The sequence below is a fragment of the Channa argus genome, chromosome 16 (assembly GCF_033026475.1).
Source record: "Channa argus isolate prfri chromosome 16, Channa argus male v1.0, whole genome shotgun sequence".
Lineage (NCBI taxonomy): Eukaryota > Metazoa > Chordata > Actinopteri > Anabantiformes > Channidae > Channa > Channa argus.
The window spans coordinates 7,394,747-7,415,990 of record NC_090212.1 but is presented as its reverse complement, the minus strand read 5'-3'; the positions used below and the strand labels follow the sequence as shown (position 1 = coordinate 7,415,990).

The window sequence follows — 21,244 nt, the reverse complement described above, 5'->3', positions numbered from 1 at the left end:
CTGCCCCAGTGATTTTGTTAGGCAGCTCTGAAAGAAGAACCAGTGGTCTCGCAAGACAAAAACAGCAATTTTAGATGTAAAAAAAAAACATTTGTGTTTAGTCCATTAAACAGGCAGGAGGACGGAAAGGCCTGGCAAAATCTAAACCCATCACACAGCATGTTCCCCCTCCACAAACATAAACAGTGATTTTTAGTCTTCTCAGTCATATGTTCACGCTGGTTAAACAGTAAATGATCATTAAATATTTAAAGGGCATTTGGTTATCTTATCTATCATTTACTGATTGCCATATCACATTTCCTCAAGACACCTCTGCAGGAATATTGGAGAGTCCAGCCTTCAGGATGACCAGACCAGCCAGCCCTTTTTAAGTCAAACATTAGCTAGTGTATTCATTATTGTGACCCTCCTCAGCAGCATCTAAAGGTAGCAGGTCAGACTTGACACCTTCTTGTGTGGGATTCCATGACAGAGGGCTCACAGTGCCAAAAGGCATGCCCGGCCCCTTCCTCCTGCTCCATGGCTCTGTTTGCTCTGGTCAGGCGCTTCACTCCAGGGGTCCAGGGGCCCTTTTGTGGCCTCTGTATGTGGCTAGAGAGCCCTTCCACCCCAGCACACGGCAAACAACAATACACAAAGGTAAATCACATCCAAACATAACAGCCAAAAATTCTCCAGCATCTTGCGAAATGACCAGTGGTCCTAATTTCTTAGTTCATAAATCAGAGGGAAGAAGGAGATGCAATAACACACTGCTACATGTTAATCATCTCCACACACAGTGACCTATCGTGTTAGTGGAAGAAAAACCACAAAACATCTGCTTTGGAGTTTTAATTCCTTTACAAGGCTGAACAAGCAGGCGGGAAACAATTTATTCATCATATAAAATATTTTCACACCATATAAAAAAAATTAACAAAAGATGTTGTTTGCTGATTAAGATATAACTATTATAAATGGCAGTTGAATTTGAAACAAAAAGAAAGAAAAATGCCATGCATGTCTCTCGGGACAAATAAATAAAAATACACGGTTGGTCCACGCTGTACTCCTACAACAAAAAGCCTTTCACCATGAGACGAGCCGGTCGCGTTTCTGCACTTCAGTTAAAGCTGCTGCAGCGACTTTAACCACATGACCACAACAGCCAGTGATTTTAATTCAGAATAATACATAAACATCCCCAAACTTTTCCTTATCACCAACTTGGTGTGAAGCACTTGTGCACTGAGGCGGACGCAGCGCGCGCACACACAACTCAACGAACGCGCTTTAAACCAACGTGAGAGCTAAATAAGTTCGCACACAACTCACCGGCTCGTGTGTCGCCTGACAGACACGCTTCTCATAGCAATCACCTGTTCCCTCCTCCCAAATACAACGCCGTTGCATTTAGCAGACACAGAAAAATCGTATTTTCTTGGAGCGTACTTCGACCATTCCTCGGTTTCCAGTGCAAATGTTCCTGGGACGGAGCGCCAAGAGATTGCGGACTCCTCCCAGACAATGTGGGGTTAAACTCCTCCTTCTCACTGCCACTGAGAGGGGGGGTGGGGGTGGTGTGTGTTTCACACCGAGGGATCCGTGTCCCTATTCATGACTATAACGCAGTAAATCGGGGTTTCCCAAACCGTGGTTCGAAGACCGTTGTGGCTTCCTGGTGGAAATACATTGGCCCTTAATGAAATCAAATTACATTTGAATTCCAAAACCATTTCATTTAAATTTAAGAGACACTCTACTTATTTTACAGAGCGAGTTCTGCTTTTTTTTAACCTTGGGAAGTGATCAGGGCAGCCACTGTGGCTAGTGGTTTCCAAAGATACTACCCACTCAACATTTTACTGGCCACAATTTTGGACATTTTATGTGATTTAACTTGACTATAGCGTGCTCAAATTGATCAAAACTAGCCTTTCAAACTAAATATTAAGCTCCGAAAAGGTTGTGTGCAAAGCTGCGCTTATCCCATTCTCATTCGCTGTGTTTGTGTTGCTGCACAGTTACAGAGACGCAGCTCATGGCAAAAACTGTCCACGGTGGAAAGCGATAAGGGGCTTTTCTTATTAACAGTGTCATTTGTTAGTAGTCACTAGTGTGGAGGCACAGGGCTTCACAAATGGACCAATGAGCAAACACTGTGTGCAGGTAGTGCTCATGACATTTGTAAATGTGTCATTTATTGTTTCAGATATCTGTTGAGAAACCTAAAAGTAAAAGAAGATTAAAAAAATTCAACTCGTCAAAGTGGCCAGTGGAAGTGTTTTTGTTACATCCCACTGCTGAAATCTACCCACATTTGGTGGTTTCATGGTTGTCAATGTCAAACCCTGACCCACAGTCTTAGCCTCTAAAGTTTTCCATAGATAAAAAACATAATTCTTTCTAAGTCACCATGGGTTATTTAACTTGGGCTTTGGACTTAAAGGAAAGCGTGCATCATTCATTCCAGGTGTGGGTTTGAAAAAACTGAGCAGGCCTGACCCTCGGGATTTTGAAATGCTAGCACATGCCATCTTGTTGGTGCAAGCAAAATGTAGAACACACACTGTACAATATTTACATATGACAGTGTAAAGTGTGGACAAAGAGTGTTTTGGAGTCACCTTCACAGCACCAGCTACAGTGCTGCAACAATGGAAAGAGGGAAAGGCTTGTGTGAGTGTGAACACATTGACTTTTCCACATGATGTGTAATCAGGCACATCAATCTTCTGCAGGAAGCATGTTCCAGCATAAAGGACGTGGAGTGGTTGGTGTACTTTGAAACTGCCTTACGGGAAATGTAGGATCCAGTGTTTTTAGAGCTAGACCATGAAAGATAATGTAATAGATTAGCTTGTGTACTACATTGGTCGTCAGTTGCACACGCATACACAGATGTTTGCACATGCTTGTTTGTCCTAATGAACCCTTACAGACCTGGGACAATGGTGCCTTTACACAACAAACGCCTTGCAGCCAAACAGATGCAAAAGCTGTAAATTAAGCATTTAGTGATGCTTTCTGTGTTTGTTTAACTACAGGTTTTACTGCACTAAACGAGCAGTGGTGTTCACATCATAAAATGAGGTTAAAACTCTGATATTTGAATCTGTTTTTCTCCTTCTAAGTCTTTGCCCACTGTGCACGGGACAAATTTGGACCAGCTCTCAATGAAGATGAATCTGTCCTCCTATGAGGATCTGTTTGCCAGCTCTAGACCTGAAATATTTTCTGCCCTTAGGTTCTCAGCCAGCTTGCTGTGAAAAGGGGAAAAAGGTGAGGGTATTTAGCATAACACTTAGCAACCCTGTCTGTCACATGGACTAATAAACTGATAAGGAGCATGATAGGAAACAGGTTCAGTGTAAAATGGCATGCAAGTGGAGAGAATCATCAGTGTTATTCTTAGAATATTCAGGTATTCATACCTTCAGTTCATTTCCTCTCTCTTTTCTCAGTCATCTACATCCAAATGTGTCCACACCCTCCAAACAGAGATGGGATGACCAGGCCTTCCTTCCTGCAATCTCTTTTGCAACGCTCGTAAACCCTGTGCTTTGTAACCTAGCTATTCGACCAGGCTTGTCGACTTGTCGACCTGGCCAGACCCATCCAATCCACATATCAGGCTCTTTACAGCTTTGTAGGGGCCCAGTTGATGATGCCTGTCTCCCGGCTGCCCATATAGCAGGAGGTACTGTAATGCTCTGCTCCTTTCATCACAGACTTATAAAGATCCGTCTAAACAACAAGCACCTTCTCATTTAGCCATGGGGTATTCAGCCCCAGCATATTGTTATGAAATCAACATATGTTCCTATGCATCTTTGGGCATGTCCGGATTATGGAAACGGTTTAACTTATCAGAGGAACGGAATTACTATAAAGGATGATGTTTTTTAACCCACTCAAACAGTAACAGTAAGCCAAGATTTTCATCTTTTTTGTTTGTCACGAAGACAGCAATGATTCACTGGGCAAATGTCATCAGTCTTACTGATGAGATGCTATACATCCCCAAATAGTATTCTGGATATATTCCTGCCAAATAGAGGGTCTACGTATCATCTGGCACCTATCAAGATTTCAGGTCACTCCGCATCTCATTAAACATAATTGGCTCTGATGGACATCCTGCCACCCAGCAACATTTTCTGTCTGTCTGCCTGCCTGTCTCACACATGACAATCCTGACAAGATAAAAAGTCAAACAGTGAACTGGTGGAGAACCAGCTGAAATGTTAATATTGCTTTGAAACATAAAAGAAGTGCAGGAAAACGTCGAGCTCTGCCAGCATTTTTGCCTTTTCCCGCTGATGCAAAGTGAAAACCCTACAAATACAGAGGCAGGAATTGGCTTCCACATGTGAACAAACACTCATCAACACCTCATGTACTTTTACCAAATGAGGTTTCTCAAATGAGGCTTCTCAACATGCCAGGTCCAACCATCCTGACCCTCACCACTTTGTTCTGCACTCATGGCTACACTAATAGGGCCATCATAGCCATTGCCTATGTGTGAGCGTGTTACTATATGCGTGAGAAGGGGAGGGATGGGCAGCTGATCCCCTGCTAGTGACTTTCTCACTCTTCTCACAGCTGCCTATTGTACAGTGTGATCCGGCCATTATTAGCACTATATGAGGTGCTGAGCTGTGAGGGTGGGCCTGTTCAGTTTCCACATGTAATTACTCGAGTCATTTGTCATGCAGCCCTTATTGGTTCATTGTGTCTGGAGAAAAGTGTCTCATACAGTGGTTCCAAAGGCTAACAAGGTGGTGTGGAAGGTGCTCTGTTGTTGTCTGAAGGTGGAGATGATTTTGGTGGAAGAAAAGGTTAAAAAAAACACAAAAAAGGTGTTGTCATAAGGTGTGTGTGTAAGAGAGAGAGACAGACAGACAGAGGGAGGGCTATAATCAGACACTCTCACACCACACCCTGAGACAACTCCTTACTTGTTTTTAAGAACGGCAGCAGACATTAAAGCAGCTGTCACAAAAAAGCCAAAAGCAGCATTTCACACAATAGACAAAAGGTGAAAGAAGGGCATGGGTGAAGATGATGTATGAAAAAGCCAGGCATTTTTGGAATTGCTTTTAATTGAACACAACAAATCTGATCCAACTGATAGCTTGCAGACTCATGAGTGCTTAGCTAATGAGAAATCAATGACAACAACAAGTGAACTGTGTGTCACAGCAGCCAAATTCCCACACCAATGTCATTTGGCTTTCAAAGAAAGTACACAGCCTTTAACACTCCTGATTTACTGTCATACACATTTAATTCTAGCAATATTAGAGAAAAGTCTTAGTCCTTTAACTGTAATTCTGTAAAAAAAAATGTTTTTCTTTGAATGAATTCTTTGAAGTGTGCTCCAGTTTCATTTTGAACACAAAGAAATACAGCAATAAATACACAGCAGAAGGAGCCAAAGGTGACTGCTTATGGAGCAGGTAGATGCCTTACAGAGGGCTCTGCGCCTCCAATGAGAGGATAAATAAACCTGTATGGATGTGTTGGAGTGCAAAAGCATATATATGACGGATCTGTCCCCCACATGTTGCATCATCTGTCTGTCTGGCTGCTTGTCTGCCACACAGATATGTCATTACTGAGAGGAGAAGGAGAGCAACACAGAACAGAGGAAGGTGGGCTGGATATGCCTGAGCTGTTGATTGCTTGAGCTCTCTGTGAAGAAACTATCACAAAGGTGTGACAGACTGAGCAGCTGAATTAGTTTTTTGGTTTCAGCATGTGGAGAAAAGATTGAGGTGGCGATTTAATAAACACGAGGAAGTGAGGGTAAGGCAAAGGTTGAGCTGACCAGCTGACAAGTGAGGCTGCAACTGTGGATAATACATTTCTGTTGTACCTAAAGCCATTTTCATACCTGCAAAATGTTTTGAAAGGCATTTTATTAGCCAAACAAAAATTATTTTATTATCTGTCTCTGGCTGATGGCCTATTTGCATCAAATTGCAACACTTGTTCTCTACCAAATGAATCATATCTGCACCTCTCAGGCCAACCACAAAGATCACATGTTGATCATGGCAGTTTGTGGGTGAGAAACTCTCAAGATAATCAATCTAAATTGTAATAACAATTCAGAAGTTAGCTCTCAGGTCGAGAGCCTGGAACCTCCAGAAGGCTGGGAAACACTGCCGTACACTATAAATACAGTGTAGTGTCATGTTACTGTAGGTGAGAATACTATGTAGGTGTGACAGGTGAAAGTGATTGCTGGCCTAGTTATGCTAGTACTTCCCATTCTCCTGCAGGCTATTTTTGCATGTCAGATTTCACGATTTTTTTAATGACAGATTCACTCACTCATTCACCAGCTCTCGGATAAATATGTGTTTGCACACTTTTAGCTCTGGCTGCATTTTTTTAATCTTGAAGAGGACACAAGCCTGGCTGTGCTTTTTTTTATGGCAAATGACGCCTGACTGATGTCATTTATCAAAATGACATCATTAGGTGTACAAACCACCATGTCCATAATCACGCAAGAACTAGATGTTCCAATACTCAATATACTGTAGGACATAAAAACCATGTAGTGCTAGAAGAATTCACTGTACCAGTGTTGACAAAGCAGGTTTAAATTGAAGCATAATGTACTGAATCTGTAAACACGTTTCATATTAATTTTACAGTATATGTAAATGTTCTGCACTTATATAGTGCTTTTCTACCTATTGGCACTCAAAGCGCTTTAGACTGCTTCTTATTCACCCATTCACACTCACAATCATACACACACTTATTCACCGACGGGGGCCAACACTCACCAGGAGCAACTAAGTTGGGGTTCAGTGTCTTGCTCAAGGACACTTCAACATGTGACTGGAGGAGCTGGGGGATTGAACCAACAACTGTGAGATTGATGCAGAACTGCTCTACCTTCCTGCGCCACAGTCACCCCATAAAGCCTGCATCGTAACATGTTCAGATAAAACACAGTATTTACAGTGTGGTGTACACATATGAGTTGTTGTGTGAAATGGTGAATCTGTTCTATAGTTTTATCAGATCCCTGAAGGCTACAGGGCTACACAAACCACAGTCTGTGAGCAGTCTTGACTTTATCTTACTTAAGCCCCTACGTTTTATCTGCGCTGAGTTTCTAGCTTGTACCAATTCTCCCACGCAGCACTGCCCACCAACATTAGCTCAGAAACATTCTACTGACTACATTTTCTCTCTGGTGACACTGACAAAGAGGAAAATTGTCTGACAAAGAAAAAAAAATCCATGTTTGTCTTCCCATCTCGCCGTGGCAAGTCTGGCACACAGTTGCACTGTGTTATGTCCAAACATGGAGAGAGAAAATATGACTGATGGACTGGTGTCAGACAGCTCTACTAGCTGGCAGCATGACATCAGATCTTAATTTAAAAATTCACCCAAGAAAACACAAGTGCCCATTATTAAATTTTCTTCAACTGAATGTAGGGCAGATTTGACAATGACAAAGTTGCCAAAGTAGCCAACTGTATCCCACATAAGAGAGGAGAGGATATAAATGATTGAGAAAGTGTGGGGAGATAACTTTATGAAAGAAAGATCAGGACTGGGCAAGCCTTGTCCTTTATACACTCACTGAAAGAGAATAAGACGGCGGCCTTTGGCTCTGGGCTGGCGTGACAGTTTAAGCTGCTCCAAATCTCTTTACTTCTGGTCAAATGACTCCAACCACAGAAGAGAGGAGTCAAGACCAAACACAAGGACATTTGATTGATTTATCATAAGCATAAGAGGAGTCAAATGAGACTAACATATTGCTAGCCAATAAACATACACTGAAACTCAGAGGCTCTATTGAGGAAAAATGGTAAAGGGTGATTTCAATGAGCCAAATGCAATGATTCACTCTGAAGTGTAATGTGATTTGTATTGAGCTGAGCTAAATTCTGCTCATTCTAATTCAATAAGGAAACAGACAAACCGAAAACCAGCCAGGGCACTCACACACAAACAACTTGGAGCACAAAGTTGAATGCTGGGAATGACAGATGTGTTAATTACACACTTTAATTGCTGCAATATTTAACCACACAATTTGTTTTTCACCAACTAGCTTTGACTGTAATATTGCTGGCCTTTATGGATTCCCAGAATAATATCCAAACAAGTGAACTCTTATTGCTTCATTAGGATTGTGATTGTCTGTCTGCCAAGCCCACTCATGTGACGTTCCCATGCCCTTTACCTCCTCTCTCCCTGTGAGAATCACTTTCACACCCATGTGAAACGAGTAGAGCACAGAGCTGTTAAGATTACCTTGTTAAAAACTTCTCATTTCACTTTCGCATTTAGAAACATTCACGCTGCTCTGGGTCTTTCTCACAGAATCATCACCTACCAGTACGACATAGAGCAATAGAAAGCACCAAAGCCAAGCGAGGTGGTTGTCTGTCTGGCAGTTCCAGTTTTAAACAATGTAGGATATGAAGGACCTGAAGCTGGTAATGGAAAGCTGATACCCCCCGGAAACACACTAATCTGTCTGGACTGGTTTGTCTGCAGGCCACGTGAAGGCGTGCATGGCAACAGTGGGTAAGCTTGTGTGCTTGTAAGATTATAATTCCAAGTTTGGGTCTGTGTTTTAGACTCATAAGCAGTTTTTAGTGTTGGCTAAGAAATAACCTTCAGTTATTCTCTAGGAAACACTAAAAACTGCCAAAAAATCTGGACTAAAAATACACTTCACCATGTTAAATTTAGGATTTCTCTTTATTCCAGTTGACTACCAATTATTTAATCTTCTGTTGAACTGCCACTTTTTTCCTGATAAAAAGGAAAAAAGGAAAGAGAAAAAGGAAAACAAGGATTGAAGGTTAAATTAAAATCAAATGTTCTGTCATTGGTTATTTAAAACATAGGTGGGCATCTCCGCCCTGGTCACCTGAAACATGACTGATCAATTATGTAGCTGCTTGTGTAATAATTTAATGAAAGTCTGCAGCACATTCAGGTCGGTAGCCTTACAGTTAACCACAGCATTTTTCCCCCACATGATAAATAATAACAATGACAAAGGTCAATGACAAATGATTCTTAAAAATTAATTGTAATACAACATCACATAAAGAAAAGCTCTCACTCTTTGGACATGGCAGACAACAAGACACTGTATATTACTGCATATTATGTGCGCAGCTGAACCGCATGCATAAACACACCATGGCCACAGTGATTATAAATTGTAAGAATGTCAAATAAAAGTTGCTACGTTCTATCTTTGTTTGGTCAGTGCTTGGCAGTCTTTAAAAGCCATCGTGTTCAATACAATTAGGTCATAATTATACTGCCTAAAGAGACAGGGGGGTGACCACCTGTGTAACTCGTTACTAGCTTCTTAGAAGTAACTAAGGCCAATTAGACAGCAGTAGCTAACTACATTAGTTTGTAAGTTTACAGATGGATGACAAGCACTTCCTGTCTGTGGAAGCACATACAGCATCACATTCTAGGCTGGTGTTAGAGCACTCTGTTTTTTACTGGAGTTGGGGAAGTTTACACTTTTCAAACAGTCTTACCTGAGATATATAAACATAAATATAAATTGCCAAAAAAATTCTAATTGATAATAATTTGTAATATATTTTGCATTGTAAGACTAATAGTTTTACTCTACTGTGCAAAACAGAAACAGTGTGTTATATTTGCATCATCAGCTGCCATGAGTGTGCGAATACTTAGCTTTAGTCTCAATATTTTAGAACACTATTTATTGCATTTTAAGACCCCCTTAATTTTTCTAGGGGTCTGTTTTTGTTAGCTGGAAATATTAAACTCAGAGATGAGACATTTGGTTTTTAATCATCCTTGTCTGAATTAACAGATCTATTGTTTTATACCTTTAAAAGCTTTGAGATAAGATGAGACTAATAATAAAGGTGTAATATTTGTATGGAACCTGTGAACAAAAGAAAAGCTGTCAAAACATTTTCTCTTTGTAGCAGCAAGTCTTCTTTGGTGTTTGTGTTCTTCACAGCTATGTGTGTGTGTGTGTGTGTGTGTGTGTATTGTTTACCTATCAGCATAGTTAGCTAATAATAGGTAATAGATGTATACTTGTGAGGCTCTTTTCATTGAGCCTGTGAAATCCTATTAGTTCTCATGTGTTCTGTGATGTGGGTGTGGGTATGTGTCTGTGTTCGTGTCTGTGCATGAACGCTTGATTTGACAGCAAAGTGTGTGAATGTGTGAATGTGAAGTCCCAGTGAAAAGGACAGACAACATGGGAATGCGGTTTGCATGTACGATACAGGTATCAGACAAAATAACAGAACATAGCCTCACAGCTTTAGATGTGCCGATTGTGTGAGGTTCATTGGAGTTCACCACAGTGCTGAGTTCAAGCTTAAATTTGTTTAGTCACGTGTGTAAGGGCATTTTGTAACATTTTGCATATTCTGGGTGTATTTGTTGGCAGCTTCATTCAGTAAGGCTTTTGGCAGTTTAGCCAATGGTTAATTTACTAGGTATATACTAGGTCAAGGTATATGGTTTCAGAGTGACATCCTAACATTTTAGTATAGATGACAATGTGCCGTCTAAATTTGCACAGCTGTAATACTAAATGGAATCTGGCTGCTTTGCATATATGGAAATATAGTAGCCAAACGTATGCAACTCCTTTCTACTGTTTTCATAGAAGTTTAACTGAACAGCAGATGAGTTTGAAGTTGGAATGGAATCAGCTCAAGATATAAATGTTGCACTGAGTAATATAAAAGTATAAAATCGTATGCATCCAAATTACATATAATGAAAACCACAAAGCACATATTAGAAAGTAATTGTCAGGCCTCTTTTATAGCTAACACACACACACACCACTAATTGCTACATAGGTTTTTTTGCTGTGCAGCTGAGCTTGTAATTATGATGAGGTGACGATATTGTGATGGAAGCTTTTCGCTTCATACAAAACATTTCTGCAAAAATATATAGCGATAAAGTGCAATTAGCTATTAACTGGTGGATGTAAAGGCCTAGCTCACCAGAACAACCACATCTTCTTTCCCCTTCTTCCTTTCTAGGTCTGCCCACCCCCTGGCATCTTGCCAGATAGATGCAGTCTCTTCTCCTCTCTCAGATAGCTCTCGGCCCACGCGGATCCTAACACAGTAACTCTTACACTCGAGATAAGTGCTATATTCATGTTTCTCCTTTTCTCCCAGGTGGTCCACATGACTTTCAGGACAAGGGGGGAGGGTAATAAGGTCGGGTAGAAAGAAAGGACAGAGAAAGAGGTAAAGGGTGGTGGAGGCAGAATCTCCACTAACTCAATACCACTCCCTCCATCACCCAAACCCTCTGCAACAACTTCATGAATCTCCTCCACTTTTCAACCTAAGGTCATTACTGGTTCGTGTCCTGAATTTAACTTCTTTTTAGCACTTTAATTTCTGTTTAATTTAGTGAAGTACTAAGTTGAGGTATTAGTGGGAGCTTTACCTATCTGACTCAATCTTAACAGCTTCATAAAAGTAGCATTTGTAGGAATATTGCAATAAATTACACAGGCATTGACCTTGTTTCTGTAGCTTGACATCACTGCAGACTTTGTTTTTACCATACACTTTAACAAATAATCAAAGGAATAGGCCATATGGTCCTTATTCATACTACAAAATGTTTAGTTTGTACGCTTTATTCAGAGGTTAATAACTCATACCCATTATAACGTCTCAATAAATCACCAGCAGCACTGTGTGTGTACTGGAGGGCTGTGCTATGTAGCATTAAACTAGAAAAAGAAAGATTGCTGTGAGATGATCAAATGTGAGGCTCTTTAAAAGATGATTCTTGATATTATTGACTTAGTATTTGTGTTTAAAGTCACTAAAACTTTTATTACCTTATTACTAATTTTACTTTGAACATAAAAATACTATGTTGCCAAAACGGCTCCCTCAGGGATGCATACCAATTTTAAAGTCAGTAGTAAGTCAGTAAACCAAGCAGTTACGTCCTTCTAAAAGTGTAAATTCAGTTGAACTTATATCACAATTGGAACAATTGCAGAAAACCCAATACCCTGTGACTTCTGAACAATCTCGCAATTTAAAACATCACAAGAACATTGAGAAGTATAACAGTTTTTTTTTTTAGAAAAGCATCTAAGAAGTCTGGCATTTTAGGCCACAACAATCACAAAAAGGTCTGCAAAACCCTAGAGAGAATGGCATTTTAAGATTAATTACCTCGGTTTGAAGGGTACTCTACTTCTCTTTCTATCCTCTTTGTACATGATGGAAATTCAAGCTAAAAATAGCATGATTTGAGTGTTTTTTTTTTTTTTCAAACTATGTTTTTTGTTAGATTTATGATCCAGGCAGTGGCTCCCACTGAGAGGCTCACTTGCCAGGGAATCTGACCAGACTATAACACGCTTCATTGGGAAGTAAAAAAAAAAAGAAAAGGTGAAGCTAGGAGAGGACAAAGAGCAGAGAACAAGGAATAAGGAACGAGAGAGGTGAGAGGTGAAGTGCACAGTGAAATAAAAAAGAATGAGAGATGGATGTGTAGAGAAAGAACAATGAAGGTAAAGCACGAGGGAGGAAAGAAAATGGGGAGAAAGGGGTAAGTTCACTCACGGGGAGAGAAAGAGGTTAGAGAGAATAAATGTAGAATCACACGGGGAGGATGGGAGTAGTGCAGCATCAGCGCAGCTCTGTTCATTACTCGTTTGTCATTCCATTTGCAGAGGCTGCAGGACAAAGCATGTTCAGTTTTTTGTCATATCAGAGGAGGAAAAAACATGGATGAAAATAGAAAAACAAAGCTTGAAAATTTAGAGACGCAAACAAGAGACAGTTTAGCATAACGAGTTTTAATTTATTACAGTATTTATAGGATGATTTTGTTGGTTATGTTTACAGTTCCTCTTTGTTTACCGCTATATCTTCATAAGACGGAACAGGGGAGAAGGAAAGAAGTGACACAAACGACTAATCTGTGACTGCACACAAAGCACTTCCTCTACAACTTCTCTAGGTCATGGGCTTCTCAACCCTGATTGCCCACACATACACACTCGCTCCCTCACACACTGGTGTGACATCTGCTGCAGATAGGCCATGTCACACTGCAACCTCTGCAGGGGCCGGCCATCACAGATGTGCTCAGCGAGGTCCTCAGTCGATCCCTCCACCCCCTGGGAGAGTTCAGACTGGTGGTCCAGAGAGACACACTGACACAGGAAATCTGTTCTCTTTCTATTTAACACACCAGTGGATCTATAGTTCAATAGCAGATCTATACACACACACACACCAGACCTTACTATCAAATCAATACTATCATGTTTGTGAAAGTGTGTGTATAATTTAGGAGGAGTGTGTGAAGGAGGTGAAGGTTGTGTAAGTGTATGAGAAAAAGTGCAAATTTTTGTGAGTTTTAAAGAAAAAAACAAGTATTTGATTATAGTTCGCGTGTGCGTGTGTGTGTGTGTGTGTGTGACAGCCTGAAGATCCCTGATGCCTGCTGCTCATTAATAAACATCACAAATCATGAATGTTTAATCCCCATCAGTGGGGTGGCAGGGGACCCCTCATGGGTGATACTGACAAAGTCGGACTCACACTCACACACACTTAACAGATTGGAGGAGCAGCAGAAAGATGGTTCAACGCTCTCAACACAGGGTTAACTACTAGTGAGCAGGACACCAGCTCTCTGCAACCACTTTGAATTGGAAATCCTCAAATGAGTCTAGGCATAAAGGTTTTCGTGTGTTTATAAAAGCAAGTCCAACTCTAAAGAACAAATTCATAAAATGTATGTATGAGACAAAGGTACTTACTAGGTACCTAAGTACATTTCTTCAAGTACTGCTACTTTACTTGTGTACCTTCTTTTCAGGCTACTTTTACTGCACTACAAAAATATTGTTCTTTTTAGTTTAAGTTACTTTTTTGTTATTTTCACCCTCGAGTTTGTCGAATCAAATCTGGTCTAGACTTGATAGACTTAATAAAATACATTGTTTTCTTCGTAGAGCACTTGTACTTTAGTATGTTAAGTACATTAGAGCAAGTACTTCAACTTAATTTAAGAAAACTGAAGGGGTACTTCTACCAGCAGTGGAGTATATTTTAATTTAACTTGAGTCACATGAGTTTGTGTACTTCTACCACCTCTGGTGACGGAGGAACCCAGAATATTTCATGTATATATGACTGGGATTGAACAATTCTAGTCAGTCAGAGAAGAGTTTCCCTGATTTCAGGATTTTTCTGAGGATCCTCTTCAAACAAGAGAGAATAAAACACATATCAGCACTACAATTTAGAAAATAACAGTTGATTAAAGAAACATTAGTAAACAAGTATATTTGTAATGGAAACCTGTCCAATTAAATTCTAACCACTTGCTATTAGCTCCAGGAAAATCTGATTTCTAGGATTCATGAACAGATAAACCTTTAAAATCACACTTATTAAAATAAAGTACCACTGCTATTGACAGACCCAAAAATGCTGATTGGCCACTGACAAGCTGGATATTCCTGCGTAAGAAAAAGCTATTTTCAATAATGTTGAAAATAGCAAAAAACATATTAATTTGATGTTAAGATTAAACTACAGATATTTTGGGTTTTTGATTAGAATCGTCCAAATTCAAAGTGTCACCATTGTCACTTACTCTTGTAACTACCCCGCACAGAAAAGCTAACTGTGTGCTCTGTAGACCATCCAAAATGATTGGGACATACCATCTCCAAAACAGACGATGTTTCATTATTTAGTGACACAAATGAAACTTTATTCATGTCCAAGCCCAAACACATTTTAAACTCTGTGAAAATTTAACTTTCTGATCTGTCGTTTTGTATATAATTAGCGTGAAGTGTAGCCATTTTATTAAAAAAGCACACAGTACTACATCACCTGCTTTATTTTCCTTTTAGTTGTAAAACACAGGTCATTATGATCAGTTAAAACCCCCAGGTTTGATTGCAGGACCTTGATCCTTACAACTCAGTCACCTTCCTTTTCTATTCCCCCCCTTCCTGCAAGATTCTGGTGAGTCAGGAATTTCCCAACTTTTCCATTTGACACCATCTGCTCCATCTCTAGCGCACACTTCTTAGTGACGCCTCCGACTCTCAGGAGGGAATTGGATTCTTGCAATCGTAAACAAACCTGCAGACAACGAGGAGGCCTTCAGGGCTAATTACCAGCTAGCTGCTGCCGCTAACAAACAGCACGGGGCGAGCAAAAGGAGAGACTATAGGGTGAACAAACAGATTCACGTGTGTGGACAGGCAGACACACACACACACACACACACACACACACACACACACACACACACACACACTATGGGCCTCAGTGGAAACAGTGAGGCCTGTTTTGACTGTTGATGAACCAGGTGTCACATCTGCAGGAAGACACTGAGTCAGCCTTTATAATAGGCAGCTTTTCTAAAATCTTCTTTTAGACACGATGACAGACACGTGAATGGAGGTGACACAGACTGCAGGAGAACAGAGTGGATATAAAACCACTGCAGTGCATCAAGGCTATTTGAGTGTGTGTGCTGGTACTTCATCACACATCCCTCTGTGGCTGCACGAGTGCAAGAATGAGAAGAGCCTATGTAATCAGAAAACTGCTGTGCATGCTGTGGGGGTCCGTTATGTTAAATGAGTGTGTATGAGAACAGTATGCCTACACCTGCTATAATGGCAGCACCATTAGTGTTAAGACTGACAGCGAGAAGGCTGCGGCCAGTACCTGCCTGGCTTTGCATTTTATGTTTCCAAATTTCCCTCATTTCTGGGCACGGTGCGCTATGCTTTCAATGCTTGCCCTGCCTGCTCAGCATCTCAATACATCTTCGTCCCTGCCCCTCTTTTTACAAACACACACATATTCCTCAATTGTGTTGGCAGATTTAAAAAGCTCCCCAGTCACCCAGATCACACACAACACTCCTCATGCTGTGACCGTGGTCCTCTTTTTCAAAAAAGGTGCTTATCAGTGTCTCCTTGACTACTCCTTCATTTGTACCAACTCCTCCGTGTGTCTCCAACAGCGGTGACCTTTATTCTTCTGTGCCCTTATGACCCAACGCTCACCCTGAAATAAGTGCAGACAGCTTCAGACGAGAAGCAGAAGCACCAGCAAAACACGTCTAATTCTGAAAGCAGGCACTTTGGGGCAGATAGTCACATGTAAACAATTCATGTGTGTTTACAGATATTTGTGTTTTGAAAAGGGCAGATTAGGGACTAACTAACAATGTTAACAGAGGCAACATTTGTAGACATCAATCCTGCAACGTGAATGTTCTGTCTCAGCTTGTGTAAACTACATTTGCACTAATGGGTTTAATTCTGGTCACACTGTGGCACCGCTGACATGTTGCCAATACACACACAGTGTGTGTGTGTGTGTGTGGGAAAAGGTATTCAGTGACAGGCATGTAGACCACTGATAACAAACACATACACCTCCTAAATACTGACTTGGCAAATTCAGCCTCCTCCTGCTGCTGGCATGGAAGAAAAAGCAAACACTGGCCACCAAATTTTTATTTGGCCCAGAAAGGATGAAATAAATTTCTCTGATTAAAACTGAGTAAAAATGACACTAGTTGCTAAAGCCAGAAACAAAAGTAGAGTGATGGTCACTAAAGCACAACTACAAAGTCTGGGTTTAATGAAGCTCAGAAAGAAAAATATACATGTACTGTATTTCGTATTTATATATTTTGTTAAGAGAGGTCTAAAATGTATTATCTTTTTACCAGTCCAAGTAATGATGATGTTAAATGATGATGTATTGAGAGACTTTGGCAACCTTATTATACTTTAAACACAAGGTCGCTAGCAATTATTTTTTTCAGTATTATATTAAGTACAAGTACAAGTATAAGTACAAGTTTGTGGTACATGTACTTTCCTAGAGTATTTCTATTGCAGTCTACTTTGACTTACACTCAATACAATTTAGAGGAAAACATTATAATTGTATTCCAATAAAATAGTTTTGCAGCTTTAGGCACTAGCTACTTTTCTCACTTTTCTCATTTTTTGTACAGACACCAAAACATATATTCTAATGACTTTACTTGACCATGTTTGTCATGAGGCTGAAATATGTGCTTTACTAAGATGTCAAGGGCAAAAAAACAAACAAAACAAACTAAATACATACATTTCAGTTTACTTCAAGGTGATACGGAATAAATGCGGGGCTCTTTTCTCAAAAGGTTAGAATGTAATCTGTTCTGTATCTCTAATCTGTGTGTCAGTATTTTCACAATGCTACCACAAACCAAAGTAGAGAAAATGATTAAGATTAAACATTAGCATTTAGCTCACATTTCATACAGTTTTAATTGCTTTCATCAGTCAATCAACTAGAACTGAACCAAACAAAAATACAGTTAATGGAAATGTCATTTATTTTCAAGCCATTTGGCTATAAAATTTGGACAAACTGACATTTACTGATGATTTTACAGTAAAAGTCAAATATTCACCAAACTTCACACACAGACTAAAAAGGTCGGCAGGTAATTGTTCCCTTTTAGCGTGGGGCGCATGCTCATAATAGGAACATTTGTCACATTTGGAAAATGATTTAAAGGGTTTTAAACTCCCATTTAAAAACATTTTTTCAGATAGAATAAAATGTATGTTGTGTGTTTTTAGCGTAATAAATGCCAGGTACAGAACTTAAGTATTTTAAGTACTCCACCATTTTTAACTTCTAGATAAATATAATAGTAAACAGTAAACAGACATAAGAATCCAACCCTTGGAGGGATATTATGTCTGACTGCAACTGCTACAGTGTACATATAATTAAATATTTATTTATTGCTTAGAATTATTATCTTTATTTATTTAAATCTAGTCTTAGATTGGTTCAGTTCTTCTTGTGCTGACATTTCTAAAAAGCTCTACCTAGGTAGGGGGTGTCTACCTACAGGGACCTGGGTAGCCAATCAGGTTATCGGGTGGCCACTACAATTCCTGGTCACCCCTCTGGCCCCACAACTAGTGCTAATCTATCCATCTATATATAATAATAGATAGATAGATGATGATTAATGTGTAATAGGATAGATAGTCGTATCTATTCACTGCAAATGGCAATCTGCAAAAAGCACCATAGGTTACAGCATCACATAAATGGCCATTAACCCTGGGGACTATTATGGTCACAACCTCATCTTCACATTTTGCATTTTGTGCCTTCTTTCCTTATTTGAAAATGTATAAAGTGAAACCCTTCTGGCGGCATGAATTTAGAATTCATTCTAAAAGAGCAGCAGTTCCTAACCTGAGGGTTGGCAGGTAACCATGCTGTAAAGTGCCCTTGAGCAAGCCACTGAATCCCACTGAACTACAGTACCTGCTCCAGGGTTTCTGCTCGAATTACCTATATTCACACTTCATTGTGATTTGGTGAAGAGAACTCTGGACACCTCTGTGTGCACATGAGTCTGCTGGCTCTGATAAAAGCAGGCAGTGAGTGACTTCTTGAAAGCAGAGGAAACTAACATGCCATCTCCCACAGTGGTACGTAATTACTGTGGCTGCTCAGTGTGAGCCGAGATAGAGGATTCCTCTCCTGCAGAAGTTTTTTTGTTGTTGTTTTTAAAATCTGCTCTATATCTCATCCTCATGAATCTGTGGAGAAGTTTTGCAATGCAGACACTCCATCTCTCTCCACTTGGCAAAGACTCAAGTGTGTGCTTATATGATATCTGGATATCTGGCCATGGCAGACACAAGCTGATTATAGTCTGGAGGTTTTGGGAGGCCTAATCAATAGCTTTAATCAATTAAGAATGCAGCAACCGAGAAGCTGGAGAAATGAGACTCACACTAAAAGGAGATCATTCCATTTTTCACACTGCTTCTAAATCGATCCAAAAAAAAAAAAGGGGGTACGGAAAGAGGTATCTGACATATTAATTTCTGTGAAGAGCCTGCCTGGTAGCAATTTTGTATTCTTTAATCCTTACGTCGAGACCTGTAGTTTTTTCAAAGGGGATTTCATGAGCTTCGCCATGGACCTTGGCAGGCTTTTGTTTGTCTCAGTGAGACTGAAGCACAGAAGGTAAGTGAGGTGAGCATTGCAGATTTTAAGCCGTTGCACTCCAAGAACCCAGTGTGCACAGACCACACGCCTGTCTGCTAAAATGGTGAGTGATGCAGTACCACACTGACCTCACATGGTGAGACATAGTAATGACACACTGCTGCAGCCTGTAGGCCTTTTAATTGCAACAGGAAAACAATACCTGGTGTGTGAATACTGTTTATGAGGAAAAGATTTTATGATTTTCCCACGTCATAGTAAAGTTGGTTTACAAGCCAACCTTCAGCACTGTCTAACTCACTTCCTCACAGCTGGCATCTTGACTCTGTATTTATCGTAAAATCAAGACCAGACATTAGCACTACCACCTGTGTGAACTAGCAATGTATTAATGCATTATTACATGATAGCATGTCCTTATTATTTAGGACATTTGTAGCTCTAGCTGGGGTAATCCTTGCCTCTTCATCCACTGTTACCACAGGGTATAAATTGGCAGTAATGTGCAAATAGCTTGGCACAAGAGCAACATTAGACTGGATCAGTACTGTGGCTATGCTGGCTTTACATGCACAGCTTGAAAATAGTAAATGCACAAAATTTGACATAATCCTTTGCTTCATCCTATTTGAAAGCCAAATATAGATATTTCATTCTGATGTCTCCCAATTCAAGCCTAACATGCCCGTTATCCTGCTAAACATAAATTGCCTGAAGGAAGCCGAACCACTGTGGAGTGCGGATTGTTTTTTATTGTTGTCAATCTTTTGTGGACATTTTTGTTTCAGGGCAGATAGTGGTTGATCCAAAATATCAGCCCGTCAAGTCTTTCTGTGCGGAAGTCAGCAGGAGGTCATACCTGGGGACTGCCCAGGCCTTTGGGAACAAAGTGAGAGCTACAAATGTATGGACTGAATCATAATTGAGGACACACAACTCAAAGGGTTTTTTTTGCTAGCCTCCCTGAATGAGTGTCTCAAAGCTTAATGTAGAGCCAAACTATGAAATTTGTACTTTACAGTGTATTATATACAGTGTATATATACAGTGTATAAGTCTGGAGGTGTAATTGGAGGTAGATGCATTGTGCTTGTTTCCCCATCGTGTCTTTATAGCTACTAAAATGGCATCAATAAAAAAACACTATGTTGCGTGTGGTTAAAATAAATCTTCCAGTTTGTGTTTTCTGACATAAATGAGAATAGTGAGGGGATTGGTGCTACGATGTGCTCAGTAAGCACTTTTCCAGCTGTAGCAGCCGAATCGCCCTGGCAGTGCAGAGTGGAAGGAGTCACGGGTAGCTTTTTCAACATTTAGGTCTGAACCCTGGAAAAGAAGACAGGATGTATTGTTTTGTTTAGTTTTGGGACTGTAATGTTGTAGGAGGCAGGATCTGGATATTTCTGGTGTCTTGTAGGCAAATATATGACACAATAATAATCAATCACAAATTCATTGGCTTAATTTGCTTAAGTTTTAGGGCTGGGTATTGATCTCGGTTGGATTTTTCTCTCGAGTTTGAAGCTACAGTGTTGGTGCATTTGCAGAAATTCAACTGATAAACCTAAACCTGGATTCATGACAATAGGAGCGGGAAAATCTGATGCACCTTCAACCTTTATTCAACATTACAACTCCTGTAGTAGACATTTGGTCTGAGAGAACAGCAGACTATGGACTTCTAGTAGTATGTCTCAACAGAAAAGCACTACAGGTATGAAATGAACAAGAATAACAGGAAGATTAAAACATGGCTACAAGCCTGCATGCACAGAATGATGAAGTAAATATTGTTCTCTAGGTGAGTGCTGTACAAATCGCGCAGATGCCATTCAAATGCTTGGCCAGTCGATTCTGTGCAGGTAGCTTTCTGTTCATAGATCTGTCTGAAACCGAGTTACACGCACAGTCTAGTGTACATCTCACAGTAGTGGTGGGTAGCATCAACAACAAATCCATTTAAAAAGGCACAATCCCATCCTCAACAGTCACCCAGCAAAATCTTAAAGAAACATACAGGCTGAAGTAATCAGAAACTTAAAACTAAAACTACAAGTCCCACTGTTGCATCCAGCAAAGTGCTCTGTGGATGGATGGTATAGCAGCAACTTGAGTTACGAGAACATCAAATCGACTGAAGTGACAGCACACAGTGTGTATGA

The 21,244-nt window shown here is 40.2% G+C and overlaps 1 protein-coding gene across 3 annotated transcripts in view; it reads right to left on the bottom strand.

The window, feature by feature from the left end:
* The window catches only part of tiam2a (TIAM Rac1 associated GEF 2a), a 106,572-nt gene that overhangs the window by 84,466 nt on the left and 862 nt on the right, over window positions 1–21,244 (bottom strand). For 2 of the 3 annotated variants that reach the window (XM_067479466.1, XM_067479469.1), the window contains exon 1: window positions 1,321–1,493. The exons of the other annotated variant lie outside the window; for it this stretch is intronic. The gene's annotated coding sequence lies outside the window, so the exon portion shown is untranslated. Of the gene's footprint in view, window positions 1–1,320; window positions 1,494–21,244 lie in introns of those variants that run through there. 3 annotated transcript variants of the gene reach the window in all.